The 19,462-nt window shown below is 39.6% G+C and overlaps 1 pseudogene; it reads left to right on the top strand.

Moving 5' to 3' along the window:
- The window catches only part of LOC143388539 (uncharacterized), a 200,403-nt pseudogene that overhangs the window by 113,705 nt on the left and 67,236 nt on the right, over positions 1–19,462 (top strand).

Raw genomic sequence — 19,462 nt, 5'->3', positions numbered from 1 at the left:
CCTTTTTGGTCTACTGCTTCTTGTATAGTTTTGTTCTTTAGTATTCTTTGGTTAATATGGTGTGATTAGTGTACATGTGTATATGAATGTGCTGACATATACAATGGGAAAACTAAAAGTAGTTTGGTTTCCTCTAAAAATGAGCTGATCTGGCTGCCAGACATGTTTTCTCAGAAACTTCATAAAACCTCTCCCCTTTAGAGAGTGTGAAAAATGTTCTGGGAGGGCCCAAGAGGGTCAGGTTAGCTGGGCAGCCAGAGTGGGATGGCAGCTGCTCTTAGATATTTAGAAGGAAAAGCACCCAGTTTTAGATAAAATGTGAATGCTGACATTCAATTTCTCTCAGCAAAGTGAAGTAGGGAATTTCAGCTATATTCTGAAAGAGACAAGCATCATATGTTGTTGAGGCTATTTGCATATAGACACTTAAGAAGAAGATGTGAAATTTTTCCTGTAGTATGTATTCTCTAGTTAATTTAAAAAAATATTAATTGGCTTTTTTTAAGAGGAAGCAGATGTGTTTTTTTTTCTTTCAAATAACTACTTTTGGGGATAGAAGCTTGGCTTAAAAATTAAAAAAAAAGAAAGAAAGAAAGAAAGAAAAAAGGAAAGAAAAAGAAGGGGAAAATTAGGATTACCCAGAAATGGTATCTCAGGATTCTAATGGTACACAATAGATTCTAAATTATTTTCCTCCAATATTTCCCTTTACCCTTAACTCACAATCTTCCTTCTCTGACTCTGTTATCACTGGAACCAGAAGCTGGATGGTCAGGAAACTTGTCTTTGTACAGGATTTTAGAACTGGATCCAGCCTCAAAGGTTATCTCATGGAGCCTTTTGGTCAGCAAAAGTTGGAAAGACCCTGAATCTGCATCCACATCTTGCCCATGACTTGACTTATAAATATGTTGGCCTTGGATCCAAGTCCAGATTAATTTTTGTCTCAAAGACTGACAACCTTTACACAATAAATGAATGAATTTTAGTACATATATTGTATATTTTGGTGGGGTAGACGAACTCCTGAATAAGGACTTTGTTATATGTTTCTGTTGTTAAACGAACATTTTATAATGCCATATAGTATGTTCTATCAACTTGCTTAATTGGGCTTGACAGTTGGGTTTTCGCTCTTAAACAGTTCTATCACCCTCCTAATTAAAATCCAGTATATGGTGCTATGTCTTTTAAATTGATGACCATGACTCACTGAGTTGAGATGGTCTAATTAATTTTCAACCCTTAATGAATTCTAACTCTCTTCACCTTTGATTCCTTCACTACAAAAGTCTTTGAGGTATAGACAGCAAACATTTAATATGCTCTGAAAATGTATCTTTTCAATTTAAGAAAATTCCTTTATTGCCATGTAATTGGGCAGGTAAAATGCTTTTTGCTTTGTTTAATAAAGTGCATGATGAAAACCTGGGACTGGGATTTCATCTGAATACTAATTTTACCAAGTACCTTGGTTTGATAATTGATCTTGGATACATAGGGGTGATTTTTTTTTTCATCATTTTATTTTTTGTAAGACTAGATCTCTCAATTTGGTATCCTATGAGGTTTTTCATGCTAGGTATGAGACAAGAAATCATTACTTAGTGCAAGAGCAAAGTTGTTGACAAGAAATACTCTTGTAGTAAGCAGTAAATTGTTAATTACACAACTGATATCTTACATACAGTCTTTCAGTTTTTAACCACAACTTGGGGTTTTGAGACCTTAAGCAATTTTCCCATCCTTACGATGGTACAGAACATTTGGATTCAGATTTGGGTAATTCTGCCCAAAGTCCTGTGTAACCACTAACTTGATTCACCACCCCAAGAGATAGCTTGTGTTTTCCCCATCAGCTCCCTTGCTAAAGGGAAATTAGGAAAAGAAAGGGTTGGATGTGGTTCAGGTGATAGCAGGAGGATCATTTAGAACTTGGATGAATATAGAACTTTTAATTCTGTGAGTCTGTCCATTTTATTTGGAAATCCAAAGAGCTTCTTGGTGTTAGAAATTTCAAATTAAAATTAAAAAAATTATGGAGCAATCATCCTGAAAAATTACCAGAGTCTGTTGTAGCTTTAGAGTCATACTTGTGTGTGCTTTCTTTTTTTTTTTAAATATTTTTTTAGTTGTAGGTGGACACAATACCTTTATTTTAATTATGTGGTACTGAGGAATGAATCAAGGGCCTCACACAAGTGAGACGAATGCTCTACCGCTGAGTCCCAGCTCCAGCCCTTGTGTGTGATTTTAATTTCACTTTATAATTTTAGGGGGAAAAAACTAGATGGGTTTGTGAAAGAATTTCATATCCTATGCTACCTATATTTTGATAAACTAGAAAGTTTACCAGTAATCCTTGTATTGAAAGCTTTTAGCATAACAGTTATATATATATATATATATATATATATATATATATATATATATATATATATATATATACATTTACATATTAGATACATCCAGGATGGAGGTAGGGAATTTGGGGACAGAGGGAATAAATTAGATTATTGGAGAATAGAGCAATCACTTTTACCTCCCTTCCAGAGAATATAGTTGGGCTCCACTTAGCTGTAGAAAAAAATTGTTGCTTTATATCCACGTGCACATACACACACACATACACGTTTATTTATCCAATTAGAATGTGACGTTTTACATGCTCAGAATTACTGAATCTTTGCTGTGTGTCAGATTACAGGACATATTGAAAGGAGAGTAATCACACCTGCATGTTGGTATTATTTTGGTTGTGCAAGTATTCTTCATATTAACTTGCCATGGGGAGGTGTTGTCTGATGCCTTTTGCAATTTGTTATCAAATTAATCTTTTCCAAATGGCTTCATGCAACATTACACATGCAAAATCTAACCACTACATAACATTTAGCTTCACTATTCAAATGGATAGCAACCTGGAAATATAGCTGGCTAACAGGAAAGTCACACATTCCATTTCTGGTTCTAGAAAGGCTCCAGCAGCATAGTGGTGGTATTAACATAAATAAACTGCTCCCTTCCGTAGGTGGTTATGTCTGGGTGCTTCTATTTGGCTTTGGTGAGAGTCATCTTTTTGAAATGTGGCAAATCCAGAACAGGAAATAATGTGAACAGAACCTATTGGTGGAGTTTTCTTTTGGAGTTAACAAATTATGTGACTTTTCACTGAAAGCCTGCCAGAATCCTGCATAGCTAATTGGAGAACTTTACTTTCTCTCTATTTTTAAATTATAAAAATAATATACAAATTATCAAAAGTAGAACAGTTAGAGGGTTGAAAAAGTCATTTGGTTGTAATTTCCTTTTTTTTAAAGAGAGAGTGAATTTTTTAATATTTATTTTTGAGTTTTTGGCAGACACACCATCTCTGTTTGTATGTGGTGCTGAGGTTCGAACCCGGGCCGCACGCATGCCAGGCGAGCGCGCTACCCCTTGAGCCACATCCCCAGCCCCTTCCTTTTCTTAATGATGGAAGTAAACAATTCTGTGGGCACTAGGCTTGGCTGGCCTGGGCAGGTGATGGAGGCTGGGGAAGGCCTCTAGTTGAGAGGGGTATGGCCTGAAGAGTAGGGACACCTGCTGGGATTTCCTGGTGAAAGAGGAGCAGCAGGGGAGATCTCTGCTAGGCTTGCACCTCTGACCATAGCAGCTCCAGGATAACTTCCTTCCTAGGCAGCACCCCTTGCAGGATGCCACCTCCTGTCAGGCCCAGGGCCACTCTTTCCTCCCTTTGTCACTCCAGTCCGACTTTTGTGCTCTTCTGGTGCCTTAACATCCCAGTTTTGCTGACTTCACACCACAAATTAAAGCAAGTTAAGGTCTCTTCATTTTTGCCATTGAGGGTAATTTCTATTCCCTGCTGGGATCTTGGCTGGCACACAGGCATGTCACAGAGATAAAAGGTAGATTTGGGTTGCAGAGAGGAGTTGAATTATAGTCCGGTCATACATTTCTATGTGTGTATGTATACATGCATGCATATATGACAGCTGTGTGTCAGTGTGCCAAATGCTCAAAAGTGGCAGCCACCTTCGTCAAGTTCAGGAAAAATCTGTTGGATTTTGTGCTGTCCCCTTTGCTTAGTGCTAGGGTGAGGTTGGAGCAGAGATTCACAAATAGGAATAAGATGGGCATGACCTGTGGGGAGCTTCCAGGCCAGAGAATTGAGACATACACATGGTCTCTTGGATGGGATGGGATAATGCATAGATAAAAAATATTTTTGGGTTTAGGAAGAGTTGGTTCTGTAGCATATTAGCAGGGAGTAAATACCATCTTTGTTTACTGTGAGCTTGATTTAGGAGGTTTAACAGGATTGTCCCCACCTTCCCTCCTGAGACAGTGATGATAGCATGGGCAGGAAGGCAGCTGTGCATCAGGGGAGGGAGATGGGCTTGTTTTCAAGGTGCCAAGTCTGCCCTTTCTCTTTGGGACTTGAAAATACTTGCCAATACATTAGATCATGAGAAAGGTGTGACCCCTGCTGGCCCTAGAGCCTTCAGCTTTGTAAGCAGAGAGACTCAAAAGAGGCCAGGCCATTATCTGTCTCCCCTGCGGGTTCCTTTTTGTGTGGGAGACCTTTCTCTATGAAAAAGAAAGCCTTGGCCTCTCAGAGGCATTGGTCTGATTGGTAAGGAATCCTGCTGGGCCATTTGCACAAGGTTAAAATTCTTACTGCCACTTAGTGTGTGGCCCTTTTGTGTTGGAGAAGCTTATTTTGCAAGCTAAAAGTAGGCCAGGTGGGACCAAGCCCTTGCAACTGGGGATGCAGGTTTTTCCCAGTCATAGCTGCAACAGGCCCTATTGGCATTTTTATTTTCCTTATTTAGTGAGAAATACAGCAGGACCAGGCTTTTCTGAGGATTAAAACCACACTGTAGAATTTCACAGGCAGGTCACTATCCATAACCTCGTTTTTTAGCATCTTTTCCTCTACAATCTCCAGGAGTTTTCAAAATCCACATATCCCCTCTATTCTTCCTCTGTGTTCCCTGTGCCTCCTCTCTCCACTGCTGCCCTTTCCTCAGGGTCTTGTTCTTGGAGACCTTCTATAGCCCACCACCCTGAATCTCCTCCCTTGATCGGTCAGCATTCTTCCTCTGGTTCTCACCTCACTGTGCTCACTGAGATTTTTGTTTCCTATGCTGTCTTCCATGTGCTTGCCCACTTCTTATGCACAGGCATGCCCCAGGGCCTCCTTCCTGCTCCTCTTTGGAAAACTCCTCCATCCCCCACTCAACACTGTGTGGGAGGATCCCAGGACCCCCCATGAGCCTGGAGACTCTCCTGGAGGCCAAGCCTGAAAGGAAAGTGAGAGAATAAGAGACGAGGGGGTGAGGTGGCCTAGGTCCTTCATTTCTTACCCACCCCGTCTCTCGCTTTCTCATTTTCCTTTTATTTTTGGTGCCAAAACCTGGAATCGAGTTCCCTGGCCTGCCTGCTCCCCTCTTTGAGGGTCACTGAGCATCCCCAGACCCCAACCTGGATCCCATGTTGGAAGCAGGCCCTCCATTCTGTGGAACGCCCTCCCCCCACCATTGCAGGTAAGGTCTGGGAATGCTACAGAGTCTTGACTTCTGAGGGCAATCAGGGAACTACTCCTGGTGAGACTGAACCCCAGCCTTGTGTTACTCTATCTCTTCTCTATGCAGCTCCAGCACTAAGCACACAAGTGCCTCTATGGGCTCCTGCCCTGATGCTTACCCAGTGGTGGAGACAACTCCCCTGAGTTGTCTATCATCAACTGCCCTCAAACAGGTGATGATAGAGACTGGCGAGGACCCATCTCTAAACTCACCTCCCTCCTCTCATCATGGGTGGTTCCTGGTCATTCCCTCCCATAATCCCCTAGGTGGCCTCCTGACTAACCTAGGGTTTCTTTCTCTCAGCCGGGACCTAAAGCTCCCAAAACTTATCCGCTTGTGCAATCAGATCTGGCCTCAATATCCTTTGGATAATGACTCTAGATGGACGCCTAAAGGCACTCTAATCCTGTTAATTAATTATCTTCCCATTTGACCTTCAGGTGATTTCTTCATCCAAATTTGTGAGGTTTCTTTTTGTTTGTTTGTTATTTTTGGTAGTTGTGTATGGACAGCATGCCTTTATTTCATTTGCTTATTTTTATGTGGTGCTGAAGATTGAACCCAGTGCCTCACACATGCTAAGCAAATGCTCTGCCACTGAGCTATAGCCCCAGTCTCTTTTGTTTTGTGTGTGTGTGTGTTTGGTGCAAGAAAGGACACCAAAAGACAAGAACTAAGTAAGAGAAAGTGACGAATGAACACATCTTCCTAAATTTTTGGATTTGTCTGTGCCATGGTCCTGTTTTACTCTTAATGCTTGGGCATTTTATTTTTCTATAAATTCATGCTTTGCAGATCTTTCATCACCTACTCTTTCTTAGGATATCAGGATCTGCTGTGTCACTGGTAATACAGGTTTCATTTCTTCCTAATTAGTGTCTTGATTTACCAGTGTTTTCATAAAATTTTACTCTAAATTATTAGAAGCATAATTAAAAATACAATCTGCTGAGTGGAAACTGGAGACTCTGGAATGTAGGCCACATGATCAATGATGGCAAGCTCTGCACTGTGGGTCCCTTTTCAAAGTTTACCCTGGGTCCCATTGCTTCCTGGGCCCCAGTATGGAGGTAGAGCTGCAGCTTCATCCCAAGAATAATGGCTAAATTGGAGCTAAAAGACATTCAAAGTTTTGCAGAATGAAAGGACACAAGCCTTAAAAAAGTGAAATATGAAAATAGAAGGGAGACCAGTAGAGTAGGGGGCAGGAGGAAGGGAGGGCCTGGAGAAGTAATGAAATCTACCAAACTGTGCTATGTTCATGTGTGAATATATCATAAGGAATGCACTAACTAAAATAGTAACTATAGAAGGGAGATCAGTAATAGTAGAGTAAGTGGGAGAGTAGGGTAGAGGGCATGGGAAGGTACTAAGGAATGAGATTGATCAATTATGTGCATGTATGAATATGGAATAATGGATTTCACTACTATGTATAATTTTAATGCACAAATGAAAAAAATTAAAAACCCAGTAAAATATTCCAACTAAAACTCTATCTAAATGTTTTGGGAAATGGAATTCTCTGATTATTTGAATTATGGTTTTGATTCCATCATCATCATATTCAATACTAGAACAGTGTAGACCTCTGGGCATCACATCTATTCCCACACACCATCAGGAGCTGTCGATTGGTCTTTATCTGTTCACATCAGCTGGTGATATTTTGCGCTGGATAATTCTTTGTTGGGGCTGTCATGATCCTTGTAGGACATTTAACAGGAAAGCTGGCCTCTACTCATTAGATATTAGCTGTCATCTTCTCTCCCCATGACAACTAACAATGTCTCAGACTTTGCCAAATGCGCCCTGGGGTAGGGGGGCTAAAGTGTCCCCAGTAGATAAACCTTGATTTATACCTTTGTAGTAGTACAACTTAAATTTCACCTTCTAGACTTTCATCCGTCAGCTTTTTATTATTATTATTATTATTATTATTATTATTATTATTATTAATATTATTATTATTATTTTACATGTATTTCAAAATAGAATGGAAACATTGTCCTCATTTAGGTTTTTCTAGTTGCTGGATTACATACACAATGAGAATCTGTTCTGTAGAGAAATGACTAGTCCTCTGTAGTCCTGTATTTCTGTGGCTCTCTGTGCATGGTGTCATGATGATGTTGTCCCGGGAAGACTGAATCTCTGTTTCCTCTGACCATTTAAATAATCTCCTTAATTTTCTTTCAGGCTGATTGAGCTTGAAGGAATCACAAATTGCTTAGAGGTTAGACAGGGTGTGAAAGGTCCCTGGTGGCCAGTCCAGCAGCTTTGCTTGTGGGGCCTGGATGTCTGGGGCATGTTGCATCTTTGCGGACTCAGCACGGCATTATGCTTCTGGGTAACCATGTATATTTTAAAAGGGATGAATATAAATATCATCTAAATGTCATATAAAATCTCCTCCATGATAACAATAATTTTTCAATCCATTTTGAAGATTATTGGTTCTTTGCAAGGCTGTACAGGCTTCCTTCCTGAGAATTCATTTTAGATCACTAAGCTCTTAAGGGTGTATAATAAGCTTATAGTCCTCTGTTCTCAGACAGTCTGCCCTGGGGGGCGGGGGGGAGAAAGCAACATGTGCTAGGATGGGCATATGACTGGAAGTCAGGACAGGAGGATTCTTGCCCTGGTTTTGGACACATTGATGACCAGGCTTCCGTCAAGTAGCTTCCCTCTCTGGACCATTTCTTTTTCTTTTACATAAGGCTGTTGGATTAGATAGACCATCTCTAAGGACTCTTCCAGCTTTAAGTGAAAGTGTATGATTTTAATTAAAGTGGTAATTAACTGGGTATTTTAAAATATAGTAGAGTTGAGACTTTTTTTTTTCCTAAAAGGATGGATAGTGGAAGGATATTAAAAATTATATTTATTCCATCCGTGAAACATTCAAGCAATGGATGTAATTAATTAATGTTGCCATGGAAAATTTGTGGACTGAGAAGAGTCATTTTTGCATCTCCATTCCTTTTAGTCTATGCCTCTGAAGTGAACTGACTTCTCTGGAAGATATATCTAGGAGTGACAATGTGATTTTCTCTCTGTGAATCTGGACACCTGAGTGCCAGTTCTTGCCTTACTATGTGATTTTTGGATAAGTTGCTTCTGTCTCAGGGTTCCATTCTCTTTTTAATGAGAGGAGTTAGCTGTGATCCTGTGCAGAGAAGGCTAATGGAGCAGGCTGGAGATTGCCTATCCTAAAAGTGCTTGCATGCTTTATTGGCTATTGGTAGTGTTTGAGAGCTTGGCTAGTAAAGAGTTGCCTACACAGAAAATAAATTTTCTCCAAATAAAAGTGGCTTACTGTGCCTAAACTGTTTGTGCAACCCATGTGGTTTATGTGCAACACGTGCTTTCCTCCTGGGAGTTTGGAGTTTTGGTAGGTACTAGGTGGAGGGTACCTATGTAAAAGGGTCCCTAAAATCCCTGATCACTAAAGTTTTGAACAAGTTGTTGTCATAACCTGTGGAGGAATTAAACCTGTCTTCTGTGACTCCTCTGGGAGAAGACTCTTGGATGCTTCCATTTGGTTTCCTCCAGACTTTGTCCATGGACCTCTCCCCTTTGCTCAATTTGCTCTATATCTTTTTGTTATAATGAATCTTAGCCATGGATATGACTATATGCCAAGTCTTGGGAGTCTTTCTGGTGACTCACAAAACTTGGGGGTGTTTTGCGAACTCCTGACGTAGATACTCTAGAACTTGCTGAAAATATATTTTGTAAGTAGAATTATTTGGATATTTTTTCCAAAGGAGAAATCATTTCAGTATCTTGGACTTTTGTCCCCCTTACAGTGGTAGGAAAGAAGGGTCATGGAAGAGGCAAATGGTGGTGAGATAGCAGAAGTGCTCCTGTGCTATGGTCAAACCACAGCCTAGTTGGCCTTTAGGGATGAACTTTTTATTGTGAGAAAGGGTCAAAACAAAGTGAGGTTAACTAGGCAATACCATTTCAGCCATCATCCCGTTAGCTGTAGATTTTACATATTGGTGGTGTGTCTATGCCTTTGAATTGGATGTAATTGGATTTTTAAGACTGATCCTGTGTCTATAATTTGAAGGGAGCTTATTTGAAGAAACCGTCATGTGAATTGGTTCTTAATTTATCTTTGGATGATGCCAAGATGAGAGGGGAGTAGTATGAGTCTGAGCATCAGGCGCTCTGATTGAAAGAGATGTAAGTATGTTGTAGCAGTTGAGAGTTCCAGGATAAGCGGTGAAAGTCCCTCGTCTTAGCATAAGCAAAATAAATGAGAATGTATTACAGAATAGAATTGGCCATATCCATGAGATCAAATGATATCAGAGTTCAGTTCTCACTCCCTCCTTCCTTTCCTCTCTTTTCTTCTTTCTTCTGTGTCAGCATCATTCTTAGACAGGCTTTCTACATGAGTGGCCTTGAATTGTCCCCCAAAAAAGTCTCCCATATATCAGGAGAAGAAAAACTTTTTCTGTCCCATCATTTCTCTCATTCTCTGAAAAAAAAAAAGATTCTGATTGTCTAGTCACTGTGTCCAGGGGGTGGGATATGCTGCAGTCAGGTCATGTACTTTCCTCTAATGGAGGAGGATGGGGTCATTTTAGCTACTGAGAAGGACTAGTCCCTGCCTCAAAGAAGAAGAATTTTAAAAAAGGAGTGGGGAACTTCTTTTACCAGAAAAAGGAAGGAAGAATGAATGAAAAAAGATGCTTAATGACTGTCCACTCTCTGCATATATGTGCTTCACAGTTAAGGATTACCTGGCGTTGAAGTTGAGAGTCATGGTACCTATTGCATGGTGGTGATTGATAGATATCTCTGAGAACTATCTTTGAGGATAGAAATAGATCAGCCTTATTTTGATATTGGATAGTAATTGTAGCAGGGGTTTTGATGTGGACCAGGGAATGAGGGTAGGTTGTGAGGCTTAATGAATTTTCACAAAGTGAGCTTTTCTGTGTAACCACACTCACACTCACTCATCTTCCCACCTGACAAGTCCTTCTCATGTCCTCTGCAAGTCACTGTCCCACTCCAGAGGTAACCACTGTCCTGATTACTGCCATCATATTTCTCTTATATATTGCTTGTATGTCTTCGATCTTTACCCAAATATTTCATAGGAATGCTTTTGTTTTTCTCTTTGTTTCTGGTTTGTCATTATTCATTCTTCTTACAAGGATGGTATACAGTGGGTTCTTTTTTGCTACATTTCTGCAGGTAAATCTTTGACAGAATTCTAATTCTGAAGATAAGGAAGTTGCTGTGATTGAAATGAAATGGGGCCAGGATGGGAAGACTTAAATCTACAGGGTCTAAGAAACTCTTTTTGAAGAGCCATGAGGTAGATGCTTCAACCATGGCAGAGAGTTTGCAGACTTTCAATTTTCTGACCTGATACCTAGTTATGAGTTATTTATTAGTGCTGAGTGGAAATAGAACTAGTGCTACTAAGGAAGAATTATTGTCAATGGATCAAGAAAAACCATGACTCTCTTTATTTTCCTTTGGAGCATCAATACGGATTCATCTTTGATTTATAACTCAGTATCATTGGGAAATTGTCCTGGCTCATGTAAAATGCCCCAAACACAGCTCTTTAGCTATAAAATCCTATTAGAATTCAGTCTGGGTTATTTGACAAAGTGACATCATAGAGTATCTATAATTTCACTTTTGTGAATTTCATGCTTGCTCTTGTAACTGATTCCCCAGGCTTCTCTTGTGATATTGGGTTGGTCATTTGATGGATCTGGTGATGTCTTTTCTTTGTCGTTGTATTCTTCTCACTTTAGAGTATACATAGGATATATGGATAGGTAATGCATTTGTTGATTTGGAAACCATACTTCAGATTTCTTTCTTTAATTCCCATTTTTACTTTCGTATAATCTATAAGGACTCATGCTCAAGTTAATGAAAGCTGACAGTATACTTGAAATAAAATAAATCTAGGTTACCCTAAAATACACCCATTGACATGATTTCAAATAAATTGAGGCATATTTGTTGAGAAAATTATTTTAGTTATAGTATAAATTTTATTTGAGTCTAGTTTTATATTTTTATCTAGAATAATCCTAAGATTGTGCAGTTAACTGCTTAGGATGTGATGGCAAATTTGAAAAAAAGAGACCACATAGGTTTTCAACACCTAATAAAAGAGATAATGTAGCCAAATGGAGATCTGACCTTCCTAGTCACTGCAGAATATTGTCTGGGTTTTATATCTCCTCATCAAATGTCCTGGACAGTAATATAATTGAAAATATTTGCATTTGTCCCTCTCTCTCCTCCTCCTTGATTCTCCACTAACATTGTCCTCAACTAGGAAGAAAAGTTTTATTGCAAAAGGAGAAAGGTGTTCTCCTAGGGATTTTAATTTTGGGAAATTCCTGACTATTTTAATTTTACTTTGTGGATATTGAAAAACATATTTGATTTGTAATCCTATAAATTGATAGCAGACCTAGGTAGTCTAAGATGTCAGCCACTTAAATCCCTATCTGTACAAGCTATTTTTGGCCAAATAAAATTTGTCTGTGTTGGCAAGCAACTCCATAGAAGCTGATTGCCGGTGCCCTGACCCATGGTTAGGCTGCTTTATTTGGTTGTGGTGCATGGACTTGTATTTTCACCTTGGAAATCCATGCAGGTACATGTACAACATACACAGGAAGAGAATCCAAAGCATACAATAGGTTATGAAGTGGAATGAGAACATCCTTTCAACCTTGCACTCTTATTCCCTTTCCTTTAAAGTAATCATCACCCCCAGTTTTTTTTTTTGTAGCTTCTCTAAAATTTTATTTATATAATTTTATTTCCATGAACACCCATGTACCCACACATATGAGCTTTGACAATTACTAATGATCTTGCTTTGCTCACTTACTATATTTTGCGCATTACACATCTATCTGTTTCAAGAGCTTAATAACCTCTGAGGTATGGATATGTACTACTTCATTAAAGCACTGCCTTTATCAATGGAGTGATTTAATATTTTGCTTTTATGTATCTATAATAAACATACTTGAATGTTTCTTTTGGCATCTGTGCCAACACAAGTACAGAATATATTTCTTAAAGTATAATTGCTGAGTGCAAAGAATGTGTATGCTACATTTTGATAAATATTTCTAATTTGTCTTATGAAGAGATTTCTCTACAGAAAAGATACTGCATCCCCATACTTTCACCAACACTCAGCATTTAAAATTTCCTTTTATTTCTACTGTTGTCATAGGTAGAAATGGAATTAATCTTCTTCTTTATTCAATTTGCCATCTGTTTCTTGACTTTTAATGAAATTACCAAAAAAGTCTAAGAGCTTTATAAAAAATAATTTGCACATATCATATAAAAAATTAAAGACCCAGAGAAGAGTCACAGATCAAAATTGTGAAGCTTAATAAATCTTCATACACTAAAAATAGCTGTGAAGTCATCATTCAAACTCACTTATGTTCCTACCTGAGAAACTCTTCCCATGTCTCACAGATTGGGAGTGACATTTTGCTTATGTTCCACACCTTGGCTTGCCTGGCCCTCCACCACACTCCCCTGAACTGTTCAGGTCATTAGCTCCCTGACTGTGGAGGCCATTTGACTAGGAAGATGGATTTTAGAAACTTAGATGTGATGAAGATGTGTATGGTAATGTACTTTCCTATCAGCCAGAAGCATTCACGAAGCACACAGTGCACCTACTCCCGGAGGCCCATCAAAATTCTGATTTTTGCTATTTTTATTTTAGACCTCGGGTTGTATTGTTATGAGTTGGATAACTTTTTTTCCTGCAAATAAAACTATTTTTTTCCAATTTGAATGGTCAAATATGATGGCTATAGGAAATTTGGAAAATACAAAAAGTAGAAAAAAAAAGCATCTATTCAAACCTTTCTATCTAAGATTACCCACTGTTATCATTTGAGGGAATTTCCTGCCCCCTGGTTTTCGGTGCATTTTTAAGGCACAGCTGTAGATTTAGTTATATCACATCATTTTGTATCTTATCCTAATAATCTCCCATAACTGCCTTTCTGTTCTCTTTCATCTTAGAGCACCTGACAAGTCAGAGGTCATGAGGGCTATCTCAGGGTCTTTGCATTATCTTTCCATTATCTGCAAGGTTCTTTCTCTAGATAACTACATGGCTGACTCCCTTCTCCTTTGTCTTTGCTTAAATTTCAGCAAAGCTTCTTCTGATCTCCTCGCTCAGTTTTCACCTGCACTAGCCAGAATTCCCTGTCCCAAAAGACCCATCATTTCCCATAGCAACCTGGAAGTATGGCACCCAACATACTACCTGTCTGTTTATTATCAACTTCATTATTTTGCTGAATATGCCACTATAAGCATTAACTTTTGTATACAATTTAAGCTATGTGTAGCCCATTCTTTGAATAGACCATACATGAACCATTGCCATACTGCTGGATATTTACATCATATCTAGCGTTTTGCTATTATAAATCATATGAACCTGCTATGAATATTTTGAATATAAAGCATTTTTTAGGCATTAAAAGAAATTCTTGGACATGGGATTATTAGGTCAAATTATATTGTATTAAGATTCATTTGGCTGCAAGTCATAGAAACTCAACAACTGGCTTAATAAAATGAAATAATCATTGGATGATGTATTTGAGGAATTATTGAGTGAGGCTATTTGAGGAATAGAGGGTTAGATTTCCAACAAGGCTGATTGCAGAGGTTCAGTTGATGTCCTTGGGGCTTTCATCTGTCTCTGATCTTTAATTTCCTTTTCCTCTGTGTTGGTTTCATTCTGAGGCAGTCTTTACCCATTTATGTCAAATTCACCACCTATAGCTCTTGGTTTTGTCTTATAAGCTATGTAATTGTCTCTTAGTCATCCTCTTCCCAAAATTTTTGACAAACTTGGGAGAGATTCTTATTGCCTCAAATCAAATTTAGACAGCTTTGAATCATTCAATTTGTACATGGGACAAGTTAATGGGATATACCAGAGTGGGCAAAATGTCGTCCTATCCATATCACTTCGAGTAGGGCGGGTGCAGGTCCCCAGATGAGAATTGCTATGCTCCCACCAGGAGAAGGATTGGATGTTGGGCAGGGCACCAAAAATTATAACTATGAACATTTAAAAGACTCTGAGTAAAAAGGAAAAGCTGGGATGGCTGGGAATGGTGACACACCCCTGTAATCCCAGCAGCTAGGGAGACAATGCAGGAGGATTGCAAGTTCAAGGCCAGCTTCAGCAACTGAGTTAGGCCCTGTCTCAAAATGAAAAATAATAAGGGCTGGGGATTTGGTGCCCCTGGGTTCAATCCCTGATACCAAAGTGAGAAGCGGAAAGGGAGGGGAAGAGAAAGGACCCCAATGCATGGTAAGAATGTATTTATATTTTTGTAATTCCAGCCTAACAATGGCAAAGCTGCAGAGGAGGAAGCCCAGGCCACAGCTCGCTGGGGAATTGAATGAGGTTCCCCAACCTATAATAGCATGCCTTGTATGCTCTTGGTGGTCACTAGCCTAAGTGCATGTTCAAATTATGAGGCATGGAGACAGGTTCTATTGTGAATATCAAAAACATTCTTGGAGATTCCTCTAAGGAATTCTGGCAATAGTACTATCCAGATAAAGATAGGTTGCTGATATCAAGGGCTTCATTCCAGAACAGCTGCAGGGTGTATTAAACAGGACCTGGACCTATATAGTGAAGGCCTTGGTGATATCATTATCACTTCTGTGGGCTCTGTGGGCCCTATCTTGATAAGAACAGCCTTCACTGGAGAACTCTGCTTCACTGTTTCCTGGTTTCCCTTCTCTTTGTTGACCTTGCCAGTTTGCAGCATTATTATTTAAGGTTGACAGGTCCCATGTCTGTCGTCCACTGTTGAACCTAACACCTGCCTTATGGGCAATGTTGAACTTTGTTGGCCCCATGATGGCTTTTGGTTATGCTCAGTCATATGTGCCTTGGGTGATCTTCCTGGCCCAGGTGAAACTCATTTGTAGCATGTGGGAAGCTGGAAATATCTCAGCACCCCATGGGGGTGGGGATATAGTTCAATTGTACAGCACTTAACTAGCATACAAGAGGCCCTGGATATGAGCCCCCAGCACTGCTCCCCAACAACAACAACAACAAAAACAAAATGCCCCATGGATTACCCTGCAGTCTTACAGAACAGAACTGTTTTAATCAATCTGACTTTGTTTGTCTGTTGAGATTATTTATAACCCAGAATTAGGATATATTGTGATGAATTGTGGAGCAAAGAAAATGAAGTTATTACTTGATACTCTTCATAAATTCTTCAAAGGCCATCTGAACTCTTCAATTTGAATCCTGTGCTAATGACTATTTGCTGTTATTTAACAGCAAACCTGGGGACCTGGCCACATGGAAGTCGTCAGAGCCAAGGCTGTGTGAAGGGCCCTTCAGTGTACTCTTGATTCCACATGCAATTTTTTGGCATTTCTTCTTTTCCATGTCATTAAAGAAATTAGATGGAGGCAATTTATAAGGAAATGATACATATCTTTTAAGGACTCTTGCATTTTCCATGATACACGGGGGACAGAGGAATATTAATATTCCATTGTGCTTCAGTTATCCATCTACTGGGCAGGTATAATTCTCACAGCAGAACTCTCCAGTATAATTTAGAGTGTTCAAAATCATGGACATTGAGCTCCCCTAGAGTCAAGGAGTTGGCTGTTTAGTGGCATGTCCTTTGATTTCTGATTTATGAAATAAGTTTCTTACATATTTCACTATAATTATGTAAGCGTCCACCTTTTTGAAATCTGTGGACTACTATATAAATGTCTAGTATAAACAAATTGCTCAGATACAGATATTTTAAAATCATGGCTTACCACTTACAAAACAGGTGATCTGTGATGACAGGTGAGGGGAGCTCTGTTTTATTTGTGTGTTGTCCTTGGTGCCCAGGCTGGAGAGCACAAGTGGAGACAGAGTGGGAGCTCTGGACTGACACCTCTCTTTGAATCCCATTTAGATAATGTCTGTGCAAGATCTTAGTAGGGATCTTTCTTATCAGTTGTGCTGACAAGAAAGCACAGCTGAGATGTTTTAAAAACAGACCATAAAGGGAAAACCCAAATACCCTCTATGACTTTTATGATGGAATTTTGTTCAGTTTAGTTAACAATGACTGAGCACTTACTGTAAGCCAGTTTCATAGGGCATTTCTCCCATGCTCAGGACAGTGCTGCCGGGGATCAGCTACCTCTTATACACATGTTGACAGGGTCCTGGAATTAATGCTCTTTGGGAAGGCCCAGTAGCCTTTTATACCACCCAACTACTGTCTTGTAGTACTGCATTGCTGAGAATGGCACTGCACAGATGGCTCTAGACCCTCCCTGAACTAGTAAGAGCAACAGCAGGAACACCAGGAGCTATTCCTGACAAAGACAGAAAGGTGAGGGGTTTAGTTGGTCGTTGTCCACTCATAGTTTGAGCCCTGGAGTGTGGCTGAGTTGCAGGGAGGACTAAGAAACATTAGGAACCCTAGTTTTAGTCTCCATTACTGATTGTACCCCAGGCTTGTCTTTCTGCTCCTCAGTCTTTTTATAGCAAACAAGGGTTGATGAAAGCTCCAGTGTTTAAAATTCAATTGTAACTACATAAATTGACCGACGAGGCTGTCTTGTAGTAGCAATCATTAAATCACAGAAAATGCAGTATGTTTGCTCCACTTTAGGTCCAGTGACCCCTTTGTGGCTGGGAGCAGGGGTACACAGCACAATGCTTAAGCAGTTGACTTTCTGGAGTCTGTTTTTGAGGGTTGGATGGCAAATAGATCCCCAGAAAGAGACATTGGGGTGAATGGAAGTCCATATAGGTGCTGACCTCTGTGCCTGCCTCCCACCTGTGCTCTCTTGCAATTCCTAGGCTCAGGATCCAGCTGCTTCCAAGCTTTACTGACCCAGAGGTGGTTGCATTCCTTGAAGGGTGGGCGTTGCTTGTTGAATATGGCTTTTGTTTTATGATCTGCCTTTATTGAGTCAAATTGAGGATAGTTTTTGAAGCTTGCCTCTGCTTTGACACAAAATATAATTAGACAAATGTGCCACCCAATTAACTTGTACCTCTAATTTTTGAATATGGATAAAATGTTTTAAGTAACTGCAGACATCTATTGTTTAATCTGAGATCACTTGTCACTTTAAAAAAAAAAAACAGCTGTGTTGATATCTATTAAACTCCAGTGGGCAAAAAAAAATTTTTTTTGTATGTTAGCAATAATGTGCACATTAGATATCATTAGATCACTAGATAATAATTACCTTATTATGGGAGGAGTTTGGATGGTTGAAGTTTCACTTTGAAAGTTTAGCATATTTTCCAGTTCCCCAACACTACTTTCTAAATTCTCAAAGTCTCTGAAGTCATTTGATTGACAACTACTTAAGCACGCTTATCCTGAAGTTGGCTATTGGGTGCTTCTGAACATGCTGGGGAGGGAAGTTCTTGCAGGTAGAGTTTGGAAATCTTTCACTCTCAATTTTTTTTAAATTCTCAGATTTTTACAAGGACAGTTAATTTTTACTTTTATTCTCTTGGAGCTTTTTCACTGTTTAAAAGGCTGTATCAAATGTATTGATATACACACAAGTGAGAGAAATTGTCTATGAGGTTTTAAAATATTCTGAATAATATTTTCTTTCTTTTTAGCTGTCTCCATTATGAGGTACAGCACCTCTGCTTTTGGGTTTGCAGTAAGTAATCTGAAATGTACTTTCATGAAATTTTGCACGATTTTTCTAAGCTCATGAGTCTCACCCTAAGCCCTCAAATAAGAGGGTGATTGGAATGGGTAACACACCTTTTATGGAAACAGCTTCTATAAAAATTATAATTCAGTAGAATTAAACTGCAATGAGACTATATTTCTCCAGCACAGCTGGGAGGGAACCACATTTTTAACAAAGTGGTTAGTTGAGAGGGTGTTTTAGGAATCTCAGTTCTTTTTTCTCTTCCAGGTTGTGTGTAGACCTGGCCTGTACTGGAGTGATGCATTTGCTGGTGTCGACAGAGCTGTTTGAGAGTTAGGATTGATACTACTCACGTTGGGATAAGCCAGTCTGTAGCCCAACTAGGACTGCCTGAATTCTCAGCCTGCCCCCTGAGGGAAGTTGGTCAGAGAAAGCAGGTCTCTTTTTACAGGATTAGGGTTAATATTTTGAAGCATTGGATAACAATTCCCCATGCCCCTTCAAGTGTCAGTGCTTGTAGTTTTCTGGATGAGCAGTGTGACATGGTGTGATGACTCACAAAAGAGCTCATTTCACATCCCTTCTGCATAGAGGTAGGGTTTCCTGTTCCTGCGGGTATGTGTGCATGTTCCTAAACCCACTTCTGCCCTTTGTTGTTAAGAATTTAATGTTTGGCAGGTATGCAGATTCTTTTCAGAATCTGAAGAAGGATGTGGATTGTCGAGAATAATGCGCATCACTGCACACACACACCACATATATACACACACACTTTCTTCCTTTACTTTAGCAAGACCTCACCTTTTCCCTGAACACCATCTCCTTCCATCCATTTTTCTCTCTCTCTGCATTTCTCTTATTCAAACACAGTGCTGAATTTTGTATGCAATATTGAAGTGTTGGTGTAGTTCCTGGAGCCTCTAGGTGACTCCTATCCTTACCCCTGAACCCAGGTAAAGCAGTTCCATTGACAGCCAGTAAAAGAATCCTTACCCAAGATCTTTGGCTTGGGATATGCGGGAAAATGTTGAAATTATCTTGCTGGCCTTGGGGAAATGAGGGCCACATCTTCTAGAACAGTGTACCCCTGTCCCACATTTCCAGAGTGCTAAGAGTCAGGGGATGTGGCAGCA

The sequence above is a fragment of the Callospermophilus lateralis genome, assembly GCF_048772815.1.
Source record: "Callospermophilus lateralis isolate mCalLat2 chromosome 11 unlocalized genomic scaffold, mCalLat2.hap1 SUPER_11_unloc_2, whole genome shotgun sequence".
Taxonomy (NCBI): Eukaryota; Metazoa; Chordata; class Mammalia; order Rodentia; family Sciuridae; genus Callospermophilus; species Callospermophilus lateralis.
This window is presented reverse-complemented; position numbering and strand designations above follow the sequence as displayed.